Consider the following 18997-nt stretch of genomic DNA (forward strand, 5'->3'; position numbering starts at 1 on the left):
GTCGACAGTTTTAAAGAGTTCTGGCGGGTATCCATGCATAACAAACTGGAGAACCTCAGACGTATACAGAATGGTATGAAATGGACTTCTGAAAAGGGTCAGGGCCCACCTGAGGCTATTATACCAGTAAAGAAAAAGGATGTCAAAAATGTCTGCTAAATATCATTATTTATCACTTACAATGCCTAAAATCATTATATTGGGGAAAGTCGAATTTTTTTTATATATTTCTCATTTGTTATATATTTCTCTTTGTTATATTCCTCATTTACTTACGGCAATTGTAGACATTCAGTATACACAAATGGGTAATGGTGAGCTAATTTTTAAGTCATTAAATATTACTTTTTTTAACATATCATCATTTATCAATTACACCAGTGTTTCTCAAACTGTGGTACGCGTTATGCAAAATATCTTGCAATAAAAGAAAATTTCAAAAAATTTCACTTAAAAACAAGGCTAGCCTTGAAAATTTACGATTACGTATTTTTCTATTGGCTATTTTCTTGCAGAGTTAACAGTTAATAATTAGTGGTGTCAATTAGTTCTATTTTGTGATTTTCAACTTTTGTGCAATTTTTGATAGTAAAAAATACATAAATTTTTTTATTAGTGGTACACAGCGTTACGAAAAATTTAGATAGGGTGCACAAAAGTCATAAGTTTGAGAAACACTGAATTACACTAACAAGTTTTGGCAATTAATGTCAACTGATTTAAAAAATTGAATAAAAGTATTTGATAGACCTTAATATTTTTCATTTACTTCATCAAACTTCGACATTCTGCTTGCAATGATGCTGAAAGTTGAACAGTAATTTTTTTATTAAATATCAAGATTGGTTTTTGATGTGATTCTTGACATATGCCAAGCGAGGTCACCCGTCAATTGATTTTACAACATATTTAATTAATTAATTCAACCCCCATTTTGTAGTGTATATAAATAAACATGTTTGAATTTTTCAAAACTATCTAACCTAAACTGAATTTTATTCAGATAGGCATTAAAAGCACTTATTTTCCCGAACATAAAGCACTTAAAGAGGGTGAAAGAACAAACTCAGTTATTCATAATTAATTTCTAACGAGATATCCAAGCGATTAAATAGATCCATAATTTAGAAGTGATTTACTCTTCCCCTAATGTGTCAGCGAAATACACTTCGTCAGCAGAAACAGGGTTATAATTCTTTTTAAAATGTTTTAAAACATGCAACACAATATACTATAATTTATTTTATTACCTCTAAATCTCTTGAACTTGGCGAGATGGTAACATTACTAGCTTGTTTTGATCGCTGGATAATGTCTCCCAAAACAATGAATTGAAAAATTTTATCTGCAATTTAAAAAGAATTTTTATAATTATTATTAAACAGGCACTTTTATTCAACTAGGTATAAAAAATATATTGCTTAGTGTATCGAATTATCTATGCAAATTTTACGAAATATTTAGCACTCTTGGATAATATTAATTGTATTTTAAATAATGCTTTTATCGCACTTTTTAATGTTTTTAACATATGGAGTAGTAAATTGAAATTTACGCTTAAAATATCATGGATATTGTGTAGTTTTGTTTATTTTGTGTTCACACGGAAGCTAAGTTAGCACACAAGCTTTAGGGAAAGTTTGAAATCTAATATAAATTGGTACAAATTGCTATTAAGGAAAATGTAACTATTAAGGTCGTCTGTCATTTTATATTGTAATTTATGTGTTGTTATGCTGTGCACACAGCTGAAACATTTGATGCTGCACACTCGAAACTCAAATTTTCTTTCGATGACGTCTTTTAATACGCTGCGGAACAATGCATTTATAGCTCTTATATAGACATTTTCTTCTTCTTCCGTACTACAGCCTGGGGTTGGCCAAGGCCACCTCAATAAGTTTTCGTTATCTTGCCTTGATAGTTACCATTGTTTTATATCTTCTAGAACAGATCGCTTGGCGGTCTTCTTCGACGCTGTCTAGTGAACTGATGGGGGTCGGCCTCTCTTCTAGATTCCATCGGGTTTCAAAAAAAATCATTCTTGCTAGTATATGTTAAGAATGCAAAATTACATCTATTTCTAAGAATAGTTTACATTGAGAATGGATTTCAGAATTAGTTTATTTAAATATTTAGTCTTGTTTAGCTTTATTTATTTATTTTTGGTTTATAATAATTTGGACCTATGAAGTCAATAAATCTATTTCAAAATACTACGTTCTGAAAGAACTTTTTTTCAGTTAAATTATTTTAATATGTTTAAAATTTCTTCGGCTGTCTCATAAAAACTAGAAAAAAATACAAACTTATTTCAATATTCAAGTTTCTTTAAATAATTATCGTTCTGTCTTTTAAAGTTACGAAACTATTACTTTTTCCGTCAAATATTTAATACAATTGTTATAAAGAACATATTGTTCTGTTTTATTACAAAGATGTCTACTAATGATTTCTTTCCCCATTTAGGTTAAATATATCTACAGAATGATCATTACTCAGTCATTAACCATATTACTACAGCTAATGACAGCATCAGTCGTTGTTTTGACGACAAAGTATGTAATTTGCGAAGCGTTGTTCATGTTCTATACTTATTGCATTTTATCAATCGATAAAACATTGAAAAAATAGGAAACACGTACTAAAAATATCCATAAGTATGTTAAAATTATAATTTAAAAGGATGATATTTTTTACATTTAAAAAACTTAGATACTTTTTTATTATAACTACTTAGTATTTTGTAAAATTTAAAATAAAAAGTTTAATTATTACTATTAATCATATAATATATTATAATATGATATGATATGATATGATATGATATGATGTGATATAATATAATATAATATAATATAATATAATATAATATAATATAAAATGATTGCCTGCAACAAATTAAATATAGCGTATAGTACTAATTAATGCGAATACTTATTAGGTATATATTATATTTGTAACGGCTGTTCGAGAAATAAAAGATAATTAAAAATATAACTTATAGGTAAGAAATATCTAGTTAAATGTTATTATTTTATTATAAAATCTATACACTTAACATTTTAAGAAAAATCTTGCTTCCGTAAGCTTTATATATTTAAAAAATTCCCTTTAAAAATTTTAAATCAATGAAGGAATAGCTTGATCTTGAAGCTTTCTTTAATATGTGGGAAAAAAAGATATTCTGATTTTGAATTTCAAGTTTTGAAACCCCAATAGTTTTTATGCCTGATTTTATAACGTTAATGTGATATTCTTTTTAATAAGAAATTAAGACTGAATACAAATTCGGGGAAGGAAATTAAAATGAAACATTCAGTTTAATGTAATATATTTTAAAATATTCTTTAGATGACAAATACGCAAATCAAAAAAAAAAAATTATAATTAGTGTATCAATTTATTTCCTTTCATATATTTAATTAATTCAAATTTGCGGGTTCGATTCCCGGCCCAGACACCGGATTTTCGGGATGCAGAAAATCCTCAGCGGCCATGTCTTATGATTATGAGGCATGTAAGAGATCCCTGGAGTGTCTCATTGGCTCTTGGCATTTCCTGCAAAATTAAATTCCTAGTGCACTTTAGCATCCAAATAAAGTCTCGGTGCTGCCATCTAGTGTGGCAGAAACTAGACGTCCAAATTAACACGACCAACGGTATCTCACACCATTGTGGTGGTCCTGAAAGAGTGGATACCACCTCTGGAGAACGCTCTAGGTCTGCTCATCGGCAAAACCAATTGTGCAGCACATTGGAAATAAAAAATTTAAAAAAAAATTGTAATTAATTTATTTTATTTTTATTTGTTTTATTTTTCTTAAAAATATCACTATCTTGTACATCCAGATATATTTTTTAGATATGTAATAAATTTAGTATCATTCAAAAAAAATTTTCGGAAAAAAATAGAATGATGAAATTTGTTTCGTCAAAAAAGCGATAATAGTTATTTTGTCACTTCGACAAAATGTACACTCGGAGATATCAAGAAACTGTTTCGTCAAATACGAAGAATGTTTCGTGAAATTTATTTGAGTATCCATTTTTTACTGTGTGCGAACGATAGGAAATAGAGTTAAAATAAACTTATGGAAAATGATATTTGTTTATTTTTTCGTAGAAAGCATCTAATTTTAAACCTCATCTAACTTTTCCGGATAGCGTTCATGATCCTATGCTTTAAATGTAATTGTTTATTATTTTTGTATGTCCTCTACCTGCATGAGGTTGATGTTTAATTATATACAGAATAAAATGCGGATAATTTAGGGGTTTAGAGCAGAAATAAAATTCAAGTATGATAAAAATATATATTTATAAATTTTGGGTCAAAACAAAGCATTGCATTATAACGGTATAGTATTTAAAAGTATCTAATTTTAAATATATTTCTATGAAACGTATCTTTCAGTCTGCAGCCATTTTATTCCGTAGATGGATTTTCTTTAAATTCATTTTGCTTTTAAAATTACATGAGCTCTTTCAAATAAGCCCATTATATGTATGTTTAACTTTATGCTGGTTGAGAAGAAAACTGTAAGGAAAAAAAAGTATGACGTCCACTATAACTTGGCTTCATTATACCACTCAAAAGAAAATTCCGAAACATGTGTATTCAGGGGCTTTTGTATATGGCGCCTTCTCGAAAGGCTTTTCCGACGGTTTTATTCAAAAAAAAATACGTGTTGCTTTCAGAACGTGGCTTGGAGCATTTCTGATGGAATTTCTTATTCATAACTTTTGACTCAATTTCAGCTTGTCAGCTTTAATAAAATGTTACACTTCTTCATTGGAATATTTTATATCCTGACGTACTTCACATGCAGAACCTTTAAGAACACCATGTTTACAGCCATGGCTTGCGGGGTGTGAAGTGGTGATTTAAATCATGTTTCTTGACGTGTTGAATAAGGCTTTTAGCAAGTGAAGGGTGAAAAATACACAGAGACCATATATCAAAATGCAAATGCCCATTTTTACATTCTCGGCATTTAACTGCATAGAGGCGGGACTGGGCCCCATTAGCATAAAATTAGAGGCGGTATTCCCCGATTTCTGGGGGCCCCGGGGATTCTTCCTTATATATACCATTACTAAAACGACGAGATAGCGCTGCAAAAGTTTCAAATTCGTGTTCCAAATGCAGCCCGTAACGGCCTTTAAGTTTCGCGTTTTTAACGAACCATTTCCCATTCTTGGCACGTTCACCCCCAAACCATGCTTGCTGGTTTATTCCGTAGTCTTAACGTACTAAGGGAAGCCTTGGGATTTTTAAAGGGGTGGTTAGAAAGAGAGCACGAGCTCTGTGCGAAGATTCTGGGTTCAGAATAAAATTTAACGATCTTCCAGAAGTTCTATAAGCACGCACGCGGATTATTACGCCCGGCTTACAGTGTATCACATAAAATGAGAGTAAAATTGTACTTCACGGAAAAGAATTGGGTACATTAATTATATTTATTCTTAAAACAACACATGAATGTAAAAATTTAATACGCATAAAATTAAATTGATGATTTCTTGTGAAATCTAGGGAAATCTATTTTGAAAAGTTTTAAGTTATTGCATAATTTTATACGAATGCTAATTTAATTTAAGTACAATGCTAATACGAATGCTAATTTAATTAAGTTTCATGNAGAGTAAAATTGTACTTCACGGAAAAGAATTGGGTACATTAATTATATTTATTCTTAAAACAACACATGAATGTAAAAATTTAATACGCATAAAATTAAATTGATGATTTCTTGTGAAATCAAGGGTATTTTGAAAAGTTTTAAGTTATTGCATAATTTTATACGAATGCTAATTTAATTCAGTGCTCATGAATACATTACCAATTATTAATGGTGCATGTTTGCATATTTAGTTCAAAATTGTTTTAAACTGTCTCAATTATTGAAATTGCTTTCAATACCTCATAGAAATCTATTCTAACATCATAATACTAAAATTAACTATGGTACATTGCTCTCATATATTCCTTCATAAATTATTAATGCTTGACAATTCATATCACCAATCAATCAGTATTTATATCAAACTTTCTAAGCTTTTTTTAAAATTATTACTCTCTCCATAAAAAGTAAAATGTTGAAACTAAAGCTCTCTCCTAAGCTATTAAAATACAAAATATTATAATAAAATCATGATTACCATTTAAAAATCATTATCATATATCAGGCATAGACAATTACTAGTGTTAAAAAAATGCTACTCAGTGTGTATAGAGCAAATCAAAAATTCATCAAAACGTTATATAACAAATATAAAAATGAACTAATTCCAATATTTATTGAATAATCCGTTTATGTAAAAGTTATAAATATAAGAAACCATGATAATCGAAACTTGTTAGTAGCAAAAAAGAGCCAAACAATTTCTTGAAGATTTTCAATTGAAGATAAAAGAAAAAGTTAAAAAAAATATATTTATATCATTACATTTTAATGCATGAATATTTTTATGTGCAGGTTTACTAATAAAAAAATATTTAATTTTGCGTCTAAATGATGCATTTTTTGTTACAAAATATTATCCCCTTTTGTGTCTTTTAGTCAAAATAATTTTCTATGTTAACCTTAAACTATTAAACAAAGTTGTTTCTTCAACGGAGTTTATTATTAGCTGAGTTCCAAAAGCTTCCTGTGGGAAATCTTTGATGAGGTTGACGCCCCCCTAGCACCAATAAAAGAAGCGAAAATTATGCCACCACTGTTTCGGCAACAGCTAATTTTGTGTGCTTTCTTGCGCCATCTATCGTTGTCAGAGGTGGGCTAGAATAAATGCCAAACCCAATTAATGGTGGTGAGGCTTTTACTGACAAAGACTAGTCCTTTGTTTTCAATGCTTCTTCTTGTTGACCCATCTTATTTTTCTCGCTCTTAGAGGCACTAAATTTCATCAGCGTCTTTTGTGATCCCGAAGACCTGAGATCCATTTCTTTTCGGAGATATACGGAAATAACGTTGTTTACTCTCGTTTTACTTTCTTAGTGGAAGTTGAGGTCAAAGCGTGGCAGAATTAAGCTTTGGAGGAATTTTAATCGACAAGTGGGGACACAAAGACTTCTGAATTTAATAAAATACCGTCTCCTTTGACAATGGCCGTGTCGTTCCCTCCAAATTGGCTGTAAAGGGAAGATAACTTATTACATTCTTTTTCCAATCAAGAATAAGTGGGTGTACTTAACTTGGTGATCTTTTCTAAGTAAATAACATTCCTCTTTTAAGCTTTTGAATAAAGCTTTCGTTTAAATAATGAATCTGGTACGGTAATGAGTTCTCTTAATTTTGGGAGTTATGCTTCTTTAATTAAAGAGATTTTCTTCACCATTTTTTTTCAAGAAATGAGTTATTTTTAGTTAATTCTTTGTAAATTGCTCATTAAAATTATGCTTTTTTTTAAAATTACTTTTATCAAAATATTCATTAGTCTTTTTTTGTTCATAATCTTAAAGAATGAGATCAAATTATCTTTTTTCCTGCAATAAAGTTTTCAAGATATTGCATTTTTTAAAATATTAATTGAGTTTTTTTTTAGAAGAATGCGTTTTGGTTATATTACTTGGTAATGGGTAACATAAAAAAATTCCACTAATACAGTAAGTTGTATTAAATCTGAGTTGTGCCAGTCTTCATGCCCGATGCATAATATTTGATAAGTTTGCTATATATATATATATGTATATATATATATATATGCATATGTTGTGTATTAGCTTCTGAATGAATTATGTATTAGTCATTCAAACATACAAACAAATTTATTTCGTTCTTAAAATTATCAGCTTCTTTGAAGGAATAATAAANTATATATATATATTCGATTCGATAATATTTATTCGATATTTTAATATCTGCCAAGGATAATTTAGAAGAAACGTCAGTGTTCGCAGTACCGGGCAAATATATACCGGGCAGTGTCACTGAACATCAAAGAAACATTGATGAAGGGCATACCGGGCAAATGTATAATGGTCAGTGGCATTTAACCAGTATATACTTCAGACATTTACCAAAGCGACTATGTAATTGTCATATATATATTGATATTGATCTTATTTTATGAGTTCTATATGCTTGCAGCTTAAACGCAGTATATAAAACTTACCAGTATACATTTGCCCGGTATGCCATTCATCAATGTCTTTTTAAGGTTCAGTGACACTGCCCGGTATATATTTGCTCGGTACTCCGAACACTGACGTTTTTTCTAAACTATCCTTAGCAGATATTAAAATATCGAATAAATATTATAATATCAAAGAATAAATTAATATCAAATCGGATATAACAAACATTTCGGACATTCAGCAAAGCGACTGTGTGATTGTTGGCATTCACCCCGGGGAAAGTCTTCAAGTCATGTAACTGATAGAAATTAAATGTATCCTATTCGATGGTAAAAACACCGTGCGTCTTTTCTTTAAAATAATAGAATCAGAGATAAGAATTTACAAGTAAAATGAACTATTATTATGTCTATGTTCTTCGAGAAAACTGAGAAAATGCTTTATTTATATTCATGTAAAAATGTTATACATCAACGCTAGTTTTAGTAGTCTTCGTAAAGGCTCTTAAAAAAACCCAAACACTTCCGCTTTTTTTTGCAGCAACATATTACTATCTAAAATTCCATAATCCCAAACAGTTCAACAAAAACATCTCAATCAAAATCGAAAACAAATGTTCGTCAAGAAAGAAATATTGCAAATAAAAAATGATGAATAACTGTGGGGAAAAACGAAAAATAGGAAGATATATTTGTTTGTAAGTCGTTTCGCATTAGACTGTTTTTATATCTTGCATATTACATATAAGAACTGGGCGTGCATGGGTATTGTCTGAGGAAATCTTATCAAAATGAAAGAAACACATTTTTGTGCTCATAAATATCGTTACATATTTCTCTTCTAGAAGTGCACGGGCCTCTTATCATGTAAAGAGCCCTCTAGTGAGGAAAATAAATTTCAAAAAGAGAAGAGTTGGCGGGAATTGTAGGCTTCGCATTGCAGAAAAATGGAAGAAAGATCTTCCAGGCGGAAACTGCCAAAAGGAAATGCAAAAGAGGAAAGGGTGTTTCGGATATAGATATATAGGAGAACAGATACCAAAGGAAAGCAAAATGAATTATTAATAGAAAAGGTTACTACGTCCCGGGTGAAATGGTGCATGCGAAATTTTTCTGAAAGGAGTGGATGGGGGGGAGGAGGAGAAGTATGAAGAATTTTCACTTGGCTACGTTTCTGAAAGTTTGCGCCAGCTAACAGATTCGATTTTTCAAAAATTTGAGCCACTTCGCCGTTCTGAGTATTTTACGATTTTAATACAATTTATTTCCTGAGATTTTAAAGATATACCTGTTTGAAGATCATCGCTCTTCTTTTTTTGAATATTTCGTACTGTTTAAACACACTAATGAGTTTAGTCGGGGTATTTATATGTTTAGTAAGCAATTTTTCACATTAACTGTATATGCAGTTTAAATCGTCACTCTCATTTATTTAAGGAAGCGAAATGAGCTAGCTCAATTTTGTTTTTATGTTTTGTGTTTTCATAGGGAATTGTATTTAGCAAAACAATAAAAAAATTTAAAGTCCGAAATTAAAATGATTTAAAATTATACAATGTTTTCTACGTTGTAAAAAATTACAAATCAAGTTAGGGTAAAAAGTATTGGTATGTTGGGTGCCGATACTTTTACTATAAAATTCATTTTTACAATAAAAATTTACAGAACAAATAATCTGATTGACCGTAATTTTTATACACTAGTATTTACTAAAATCATTAGTATTGACACTAGTATTAACTGAAAGTACTTAAAAATCATTGAATTATAATAATTGAATAAATAGTACTGTAAATGTTAAACTGCAAAATTTTATTTTAAAAGTGGATTTTACGATAAAATGACATTTAGGGATGATAGTACTTTTTGCCGGAAATTGATTAAGGGTTTCTTACTGTGTAAGAACACGTATCCAAATAATTGTTCTTTGAAAGCAACTTTATCTGAAACTTAAAACTATTTTTTAACTATAATTTTCTCTAAACATTTATCTAATCTCATTGTTGTAATATTGTCGTTTGAGACAGATATTAAGAAACAAGTAAAAAATCCAGAACATTCCAAATGTACTTGAAAGATTTCATTTAGTGCTATGGTTTAGGAGAACGAATATAAAACTCAATATTTTTTTAAAAAGAAATGAAAAAAAAATAAATTTGTAGGAAAAAATTATATGTTAGTTGAAACTTGAAAAAAAAAGCAGCAACAGTATTTCTTTTATAAAACCAGTTTACCAGTGAATATTTTCAATTCCATACACCATCATAAAATTAAAAGAAAAGTTCAAAAATTAAAATTAAAAGAAAATGGAAAGATTCATGAAATGAAAAGAAAATAAATCATAAATACAAACTCCGTTTTACGATGGATCTCATATTGAACACGGGGAAGAAAATTCTGGTAAAATTACCATATTGTATGGTAAGCATATTTCTGGTAAAAGAAATCATAAAAAACAAAAAGGTACGCTGCTTAAGACATTCAATTAGTATTTTCTTTCATTCATTTAGTAACGGTTTATCGGAAGTTCTGGTTTTCAAAATTATAATTCAAATTACTATACAATTAGTAAAAAATACATAACTGAAAAAAATAACAGAACAGTGTCTTGCTTTAAGGTATCTTCATAAAGCTACCAGATTTTACCACATCTACAAAAGTTTATCGCTTATTATTAAACCATATTTTATTGTTAATTTTCCAAAATTATTGCCAGAGCTATGAATTAAAAACTACTAAACCTTTCGGTGTTCCCATGGAGTCAGAAACTTGGGACATTTTGCCGTATTCTAGTTGTTTTCACCTCATTTTTATCTCAGTGAAGAAACACTCAATATTATTCTTAATTTCAAAATCCTTTAAAAAGTTTTTTTTTTTTAATTCTGAGCATTATTCCTTGTTTTATCAAACCAGCCTTACAAAAAAATTGCGAAAGTGGCATAAAATTAAATCATTCTGTATTGATTTTATGAATTTGATTAATGATGCTTTAAAAAATCTAGAATTTATAGAAGAAACAATGAATATCGCATTTTTAAAGCGATATTGATAGTATATTGAATCGAAAATGTTTAAAAACTTACATAAATATCAATCTTAAATTAATTGAAGAACTATTATCGCATATATTTTATGAAAACAGGAATTCCGTCCTTTAGAAGTTTCAGTCTAATGTTTAACTGCCAAAGATATTCAATCCCCTCTTACTTTGAAAACCTTTGAAATACGATGAAATGATTTCATTTGCATACATGGTTATAGCATTAAAAGTGTACCTTCTAAAAAATGAAATTCTACTCCAACATGTAAAAAGTTCTAAGAACTCAATCCGATTTCAGTACATTTTCTTCCTCGAATTCGAAACCAGTCTCGTTTTATTTGGAAAGAGAAAAATTTCGGAAAACATTTCACGTTAAAATATAAAACACCTTCAGAGGAATGGTAAAAAAAAAATATCTATATATCCTGCAAACCTATCATTCTTGTCATGTCCGGAACGTGACTAAAAATCCCCTTTTTTACCCCATGGAAATCCCACGGGAAGATTCCTATCTAAGAAAGCTCAAGACCCAATCGATAATGGATTTGGAACACCCCTTTTCTATGGTTGCTCCAACGTTCTCCGTCCCCCTTTTCAGTTCTTCACCCCCCTTGAGAGGCAGCACGCCTGTTTTGAGTTTGAACACATAGGAAAAATTGAGAAATTTGAGATTGGAGATGAAAGCTTCTCTTGGACACAGCTTTGATTCTGGCGGAATGGGGATAAAATTTTATTTGGAAAATGATTTAAAGTGTTCTTATTTTCTGCTATATTTTAGTATATTTAGTGTTATCCTACTTTAAAAAAGTAGCCAATATTCATTTGAACTTAGTAATTATTTTTAAACTAAGTGTAATATTTTGCTGGATATTTTTTATACTTTTGTCTTAGGTTCCAAGAAAGCTTTAGCGATCAAATTTTGAAATATTTAGCATAAGATGTATTGATTTTATTTTTATTTTTTTAATTTTGATAAATGTTTTATGTACATTAATATTTGGGATATTTTTTTCTTGAAATTCTTGAGGGTAAAATGCAATAAATATTACTTAGAAACTAATTTTTTAGCTTAAATCCATCGAAATCATTATTTTTGAATTTTGTTCGATTTATAATGTTTCCACAAATTGAACTTTGGAAATAGCGTGGACAATTCAAAAAATGTAGCAGCAAAACTCAGATCTAAATTTTAATCTGAAATAATTATTAAGTTTAAATGTAATTCACGGTGAAATTTTTTGAGTAAATTAATTATTTTGTTGAGTAAAAAGGATTAACATAAATAGCATATATTTATGTTAGCATATATAAATACCTTATATAAATAGTATATATAAATACCTTAAAAAATTTTTTCTCAAACCAAAAAAAAAAAGCGATTTTGAAAGTTCATAATGTTATCTGCGGCAGTGTTACATCAGTAGAGTCTATAAGTTTACAAATAAAGACAAGAGTATAAAGTTTAAATAGAACGGTTACTTTATAATATATCATATTTTACTCTGTGAAAAAAGTTTAGAAAATGCAATTTAGTGTTTCGGTGCTTGTTCAAAATTGTAGAGAACGAAATCGCAATATTATTCTTTTCAGAAAATAGATTAAAGTAAATATTTATCCACCCTTAAAATAAATTTTCAAGTAATTATGCAATATCTTAGGTTTTCAGGAAATTCCTATAACTTGTATCCTAAACGATTTTAAAAATTTTTTTCAATTAGCCATCAATTTTTTCAACTAGCCACGATTCCGGGACACGGGGACATGAAACAAGCACCCGTTGCGACGCACGCGTCACCTATTAATATACACAGCAAAACGGCCCCTTTACTTGAAAAACTACCCTCATATGTATTGTGGTTAATGATTTCTTTTTCTATCCCAGTATGTGAAAGAGTATATTTTTTTATTCCTTTTGAAATCTTATTCCATTTTCAATATTAGCAATTGTTAATTATTGTGTTACTTATAAGTCTCATTACAAGTAATAAATACAACTCAAATATTAAAGAAAATTGTACTTGTTTGCCGATGCTGCAGTTTCAAAAGGCTGAAAATAAACTTTAAGTAATATGTTTTTAAGCAAATGTATTTGTGAAAAAAGAACTGAAAACCTAGCAGGCCAGTTTGATTGAGATTATTTTTTTCAATTGTTCTACCTGTTCCAATTTCTACCTGTAGAATCCTTCATTTGTATTTACTAGACCATTTTAGTCTATATCAAATTACGTTAATTAGTGTCTACTTATTAACCTTCTGGACATAATGAATTCAATTGAAATTGTAAAATCATAACTGATTTACGATTCTGCTGTTTTAAAAAGCTGAAATTATTCCTTAAGTAGTATACATAATTAATGTATTTGTAAATGTTGAAAAAAATACTGATAAGCCATGTGAATACTTTCTTTGCCTCTATTGTAAAAATTCTACATATGAATTTGCTTATTTTTATTTTCTACATTACTTCAGTACATATCGATAAACGTAAATTAATGTTACATATTAGTCTCTTTGAAGATAGTTGCAGTTTTAAAAATAACTGAAATTTTTCTTTAAATAATATATATCCAAATATATGTATTTGTAAAAGTGGATTTTAAAAACATACTGGTAAATAAAATAAGAATTGTTTTCCTCTACTGCAAAAAAAATTTCCTATATATTTTCTTACTTTTATTCTCCAGTCCATTTCATTATATACATCGATTAAAGTCAATTAATAATTTCATGTTAATCTTCTTACGGATAATTAATCCAATTGAAATTATAAAAAATATATTTAATTTGCGATGCTACAATTAAAAAAAATGAAATTGTTCATTAAATAACATATAACCAAATATATGTATTTGCAAAAGTAGATTTGAAAAACATTCTAGCAAATCTAGTAAAAATTGTTTCCTTCTGATGCAAAAATTCTACCTATAGAATGGTTTATTTTTATTCTCTAGTGTATTTCAGTATACATCGATTACCCCTAATTAATGCTTTTCCCCCGAAGCAACTGTATAACTTAATCGCAAAGAAAATCCCTAACAATAAGCCTCCGTTGTGAAACACCTTACGAAACTCCTCTTAAGCTCCAGTAAACGCGCTTTGACCTTATCTTTCTTTTTAAAGACAACAAATCTAACTTAATCATTATTCACCTCACAACATCGAAAAGCTCCAGGACACAGGAAATCACGCGGCTCAAATAAAAGCTCAAAACTAGGAGGCAAGAAATACAAGCCTTTTAATGTTTGCTTGTTTGCGTTTTCTAGATCGCAAGATCGAGTTTGAATAGAAATTTTGCTGCGAACCTTATGTGTTTTGTTTTTAGATTTTATTTATTTCTATTTACTGTTGTATTTTGCATCTTCACTAGAAAGAGTTTCTTTGTTGAGTGGGGTTTTATGTAAATTAAATTTGGGCAAATTTTTAGAAAATTTTAATTTTTATAGTGAGAAAAGTAATTGATATTTTAATTATCTATTTACTACTATACAAGGAATAAAATTTATAAATAAAACTTTTTCAGATAGATTGTTTTTCTTTTTTTCTTTTTAAACTTATGTAGATATATAAATCATAATTATTTCGAACAATTTAAAAATTGCATCCGAATATGCATAGAGATATTACCTTTCTTACTGTGGATTAAATATGAAAATTGATACGCAATAATGTTGGAAACTACTATTAATATTAAAATATAGTATAGTGACCAAACTTAGGAGCTAACACACTTGATAACTTTCGATTTAAGGAACAGATTTTTAAGTACTAGGATTTAATCGTCATAGTTCGAAGACCTAAGATTACATATGCTAATTAGTTAGCACATATGAGGATATTAATTTAAACACCAGACTCAAAATCGTACTTTATCTGAATGAACAAGAATTTTTTTGTTGACTAATTTAGACGTTTAACCCTCAAACCATGGGTGGCAGCCGTAATGTGGAAAATATGGTTCCAGGAGAGTGGAAAAAAGTTTGGTCCCTTTTATGTTAGTTTTATTTTTGATCATATCAAAGGAGATGCAGTTACAAATCTTTATTTTTCAAGCACTATTCAACTTAATTTCTTCAAAATTTGAATTTTGTATTTAAAATAAGGTAAATTTAATTAGAGTAAAATGCTTTATTCTTTACGATCAAAATGCTTTCAACCATTTGTAAATGAAAGAAAAAAAATACTAAATGTAATAAAATAATAAAATATTAAAAATAATAATAATAAATACTTACTCATACTGCTACTTATTTTCACTCATAATACTACTTATACTAACTAACGGTTTTTTCCGTAAGCCCTAGCCATTGAGTTGTAGAAATTTCATATTTAGAATTGATAAGGGAAAAAAATATTTATGTGTGTTTGTTTATTATATTTGTTTCTTTATTTGCTGATTTTTTGCTTTATCCTAAACTTTCAAGACGAATATATTAGTTTTGAAATTAATCTTGAGGGTAATATATATGTTTTTGAATAATCCGTATTTGATTGTTTGTTGTTTGAATAAAAAGAAATAATCACAATTCAACACATATTTAAATTAGAAAATATTTTGCCACTTTTATCTGTTTCCAATTTGAAGAAGTGATTATGACAGTTATCTCATAACCAAATATTTGAACATCATTTAGCATACTTCTTTCGTTCAATGAGTAATTTGATTGTTTGATTTTTAATGTAACTTCATTCCTGTTGCCATCAGAAAGAAGAAAATTCAACTCTTAAATCCGGAGTTACATTTTTCTCCACAGATCATTCCAGAAATGCGTTTAGTATTACGTTAAGTATCGAAGTTTGAATTTAAACGAATGGAATTGAGCAATTTCTTAACTCAGTGTCGTGATAGCTGTAAGTCATTATAGCAAGTTATTATTCAGCCAGAAAACGTTTGATGCTTGAGCATAGTTTTTTAATTAACAAAATTTTATTAATGATTCCAATGGTATTTACAACATAAAAAAATTAAAAAAATAATTATTTTTGTCTTAATACTTCATACATTACAGTTTTCAATATTTAAAATTTTAAAGTATGCTTTTTAGGCTTAAGATAAATGATATTTTTTTGTCTTTTGAAAACAGCTGAACTTGCGTTAATCCAATATTAACATTTGAGATTATGATGAGAAAAAAAACGAATTATACAAATTTTATTAAAAATAAAACTAAAACTAAGTAAATGTTTAAAAGAACTCATCCGCTTGATATGAAGAGAAATAAATAAACGTGCACAACTTTAAATCAGTTTTTAGGTGAAAATTGTAGGAAAATAAAGCTACGTGTTCTATGAAAAAACTTCCCTGTTTTCAACGTTGTTTTTATTCTCTTACGCAATCTCAATTCAATGAAACATCACTTCTTGTATAAAACAAATAAAAGGCAAAATAAAAAGAAAGTGTATTAAAATAAACTAGCTTTTTTATCATCGTATTTACATCAATCAGCGAGGGCTTTTCTTTTCCCATTCATGGGGCTCATCTTTTTTATATCCTCCAAGTCTTGCTACAACATTATCATCACACCAAACTGCTTTATATCTAGATTGCCCCTAGGGATCCATTGGCGCCCTCATGGATAAATAGGTGCGCCCCTGCTGCCCTGATCCAACGGGGCAATCGATGTGCAATGACCTGTTACCGTATGTGGTCCATGTGAAATTGAGTCCTTTTTTTTCTATGGACTCCGGACTTGGAAACAAATGGAGAAAAATGGGGGAGATTGTTTGCAGATGGTGAAATGAAATGAATCAGCTCTGAATGTTTGTTTGGAATTGTACGATGGAGATTTCCGTAAAAGATATTGAAATGCGATCTGAAGTTTTATTCCTGAGTTGAATTAAAGAAATAAAATTGTTTATGATTTAATTGAATGCATACAGTCAAATTTCTTTTTCAAATGCAAAAGTTAAAACATAGTATGTTGAATACCCATTACTGAAAAATATTTCTTGTTTATAAAAAGTTGTGGATGGATTTTTAATAAATATTAACAGGTTTGATAAAACAAATGACTAAGTTTTATGTAACAATTTAAAATAATATTTTTGAACAATATTTAAGTGATACTGATGTTTAAATGTCAAATGGAACTGATGAGAAAACTTTGTCAGTTTGTAATTTAGTTCAGCTTACTACTAATACTAATTTTATCACCTTTATAGTACTAATTTTATCACCTTTTATTTAATTGTTGTAATATTTAATTATCACCTTTTATTTAATTGTTAATAGAGTTTTGAATTTCTATGAAAATTTTTTTGATTCATTTAAAGGATATAAGTTGTTTAAATTTAAGATTATCAGGGAAGGTAACCTTTCATCACAATTATATTATTTAAAAATTAATAAAATTAATTAATTTTTCCGATTGTTAAGAAAATTATTATTTGAATTGGAACGCAAGAAATGTAACGTTGTGTTGTATTGAACAGAATAAAGACAGTTGTTTTTGAAGCCAGAATTCATTTTTTCCATTTATTATTTTTTCCGTTAATTTTTCAACTTTTAAACAGTAGATCTAAAACGCTTTAATTTACTACCTCTCACAAACTATTTTCAAACATAATTTATAACTTATTTTAAAAATATTATAGGCGGAAATTGTCTCTTTTTTGTTGAAAAATATTTAAACATTAATGCGCTGCTTATAATATTCCATATATTAATGTGTTCTGCGGACACATTAATAAAGTAAATTTTATAGCAAAAATAAATGAAAAAATAGTATTAATGTATAATATTTTTAATTTTTAACACATTTACTACATCGATGTTTTAAATTGTTAAATTATAATTTTTATCAATATTTATTATAAATATTCAAGTTGTTTTATCATTATTCAGTTTGATACAAAAGTATAAAAATTTTTAATAATTCAAAAAACTTCAGAACACGTTTATTTCAATTTTAAAAATGAATTTCGGATCTCTTTAAGCAATGTGCCAAACAACATAAGTAACAAAGAAATTATAACTTTTTAGAGTAATTAATTTTGCAAACCAATTCATATTTATTTTTAAAAAAAATTTGAATTTCAGATTTGATCAATCCACTTGACCTATTTAAAATTAATTATTAATCACCATACTTCCAAGACAAATCCTTATAATTTAGAGAACCACTTCCCGGAACTTAGCAAAAATATCAAATGCAATTCCTATAAATTTGAAACTGAAACTACTTGCCAATTTAAATTCTCTTTTATTACCCTACAGGGAGTACTGTTAAGCATCCGAAGCCTTATACAACAATAGCAAAGAATCAAAGACAAAAGACAAATGCTTCTGAAGTTTCAGTTCGGTGGTTGCCATGCCAAGGAAGCCATTCTTCACCTTTGATGGCTCCCTAGGGATAGACCACAGCGCTGGATCAACGTCAAAACCCATGACGTTAAATAGTGACGTCCATCTACATCTCCACCTTGAGGTTGTCCTTTCTTGGATGGAATGAAAGGCAAATGATAGATAATCAAAGATAAAGCAAACTAATCTTCTGTATCTTGTTCTTTTCGAGCCACGTATCCTCAATACTTAGGTATATAATGTAAAATATATTTAATCGACGAATTTAGTAACTTTGATTTAGCAGTTTTATTTATTAAAAGGGTAAGAAAACTATCGATGAGAAAAAAAAAGCATGATCGAAGCACTGATATCTGTTAGATTGTTAGATTTTTATTTTATATTAATGCTTCAAATTAACAGCTAACTCAAGCGGTGAGGTAAATGTATTAAATTACAATTAGAAGAAAATTGCTCTCATATAATAATCATTTGTTATTGTATACATTGTACAGTCCGCAAAAAAAAAAACGAATCACCCTGAATAACTTTCGTTCTAATGATCGGATTTTCTTTTTAATTTCTACCCTTCCTTT

At 28.6% G+C, this 18997-nt stretch overlaps 1 protein-coding gene across 1 annotated transcript in view; it reads right to left on the minus strand.

The window, feature by feature from the left end:
* The window catches only part of LOC107455277 (teneurin-m-like), a 445997-nt gene that overhangs the window by 231174 nt on the left and 195826 nt on the right, over nucleotides 1-18997 (minus strand). The window contains exon 4 of the mRNA XM_016072782.3: nucleotides 1251-1345. The gene's annotated coding sequence lies outside the window, so the exon portion shown is untranslated. The remainder of the gene's footprint in view (nucleotides 1-1250; nucleotides 1346-18997) is intronic.

This window comes from Parasteatoda tepidariorum, chromosome 4, assembly GCF_043381705.1.
Source record: "Parasteatoda tepidariorum isolate YZ-2023 chromosome 4, CAS_Ptep_4.0, whole genome shotgun sequence".
NCBI classification, from domain to species: Eukaryota; Metazoa; Arthropoda; class Arachnida; order Araneae; family Theridiidae; genus Parasteatoda; species Parasteatoda tepidariorum.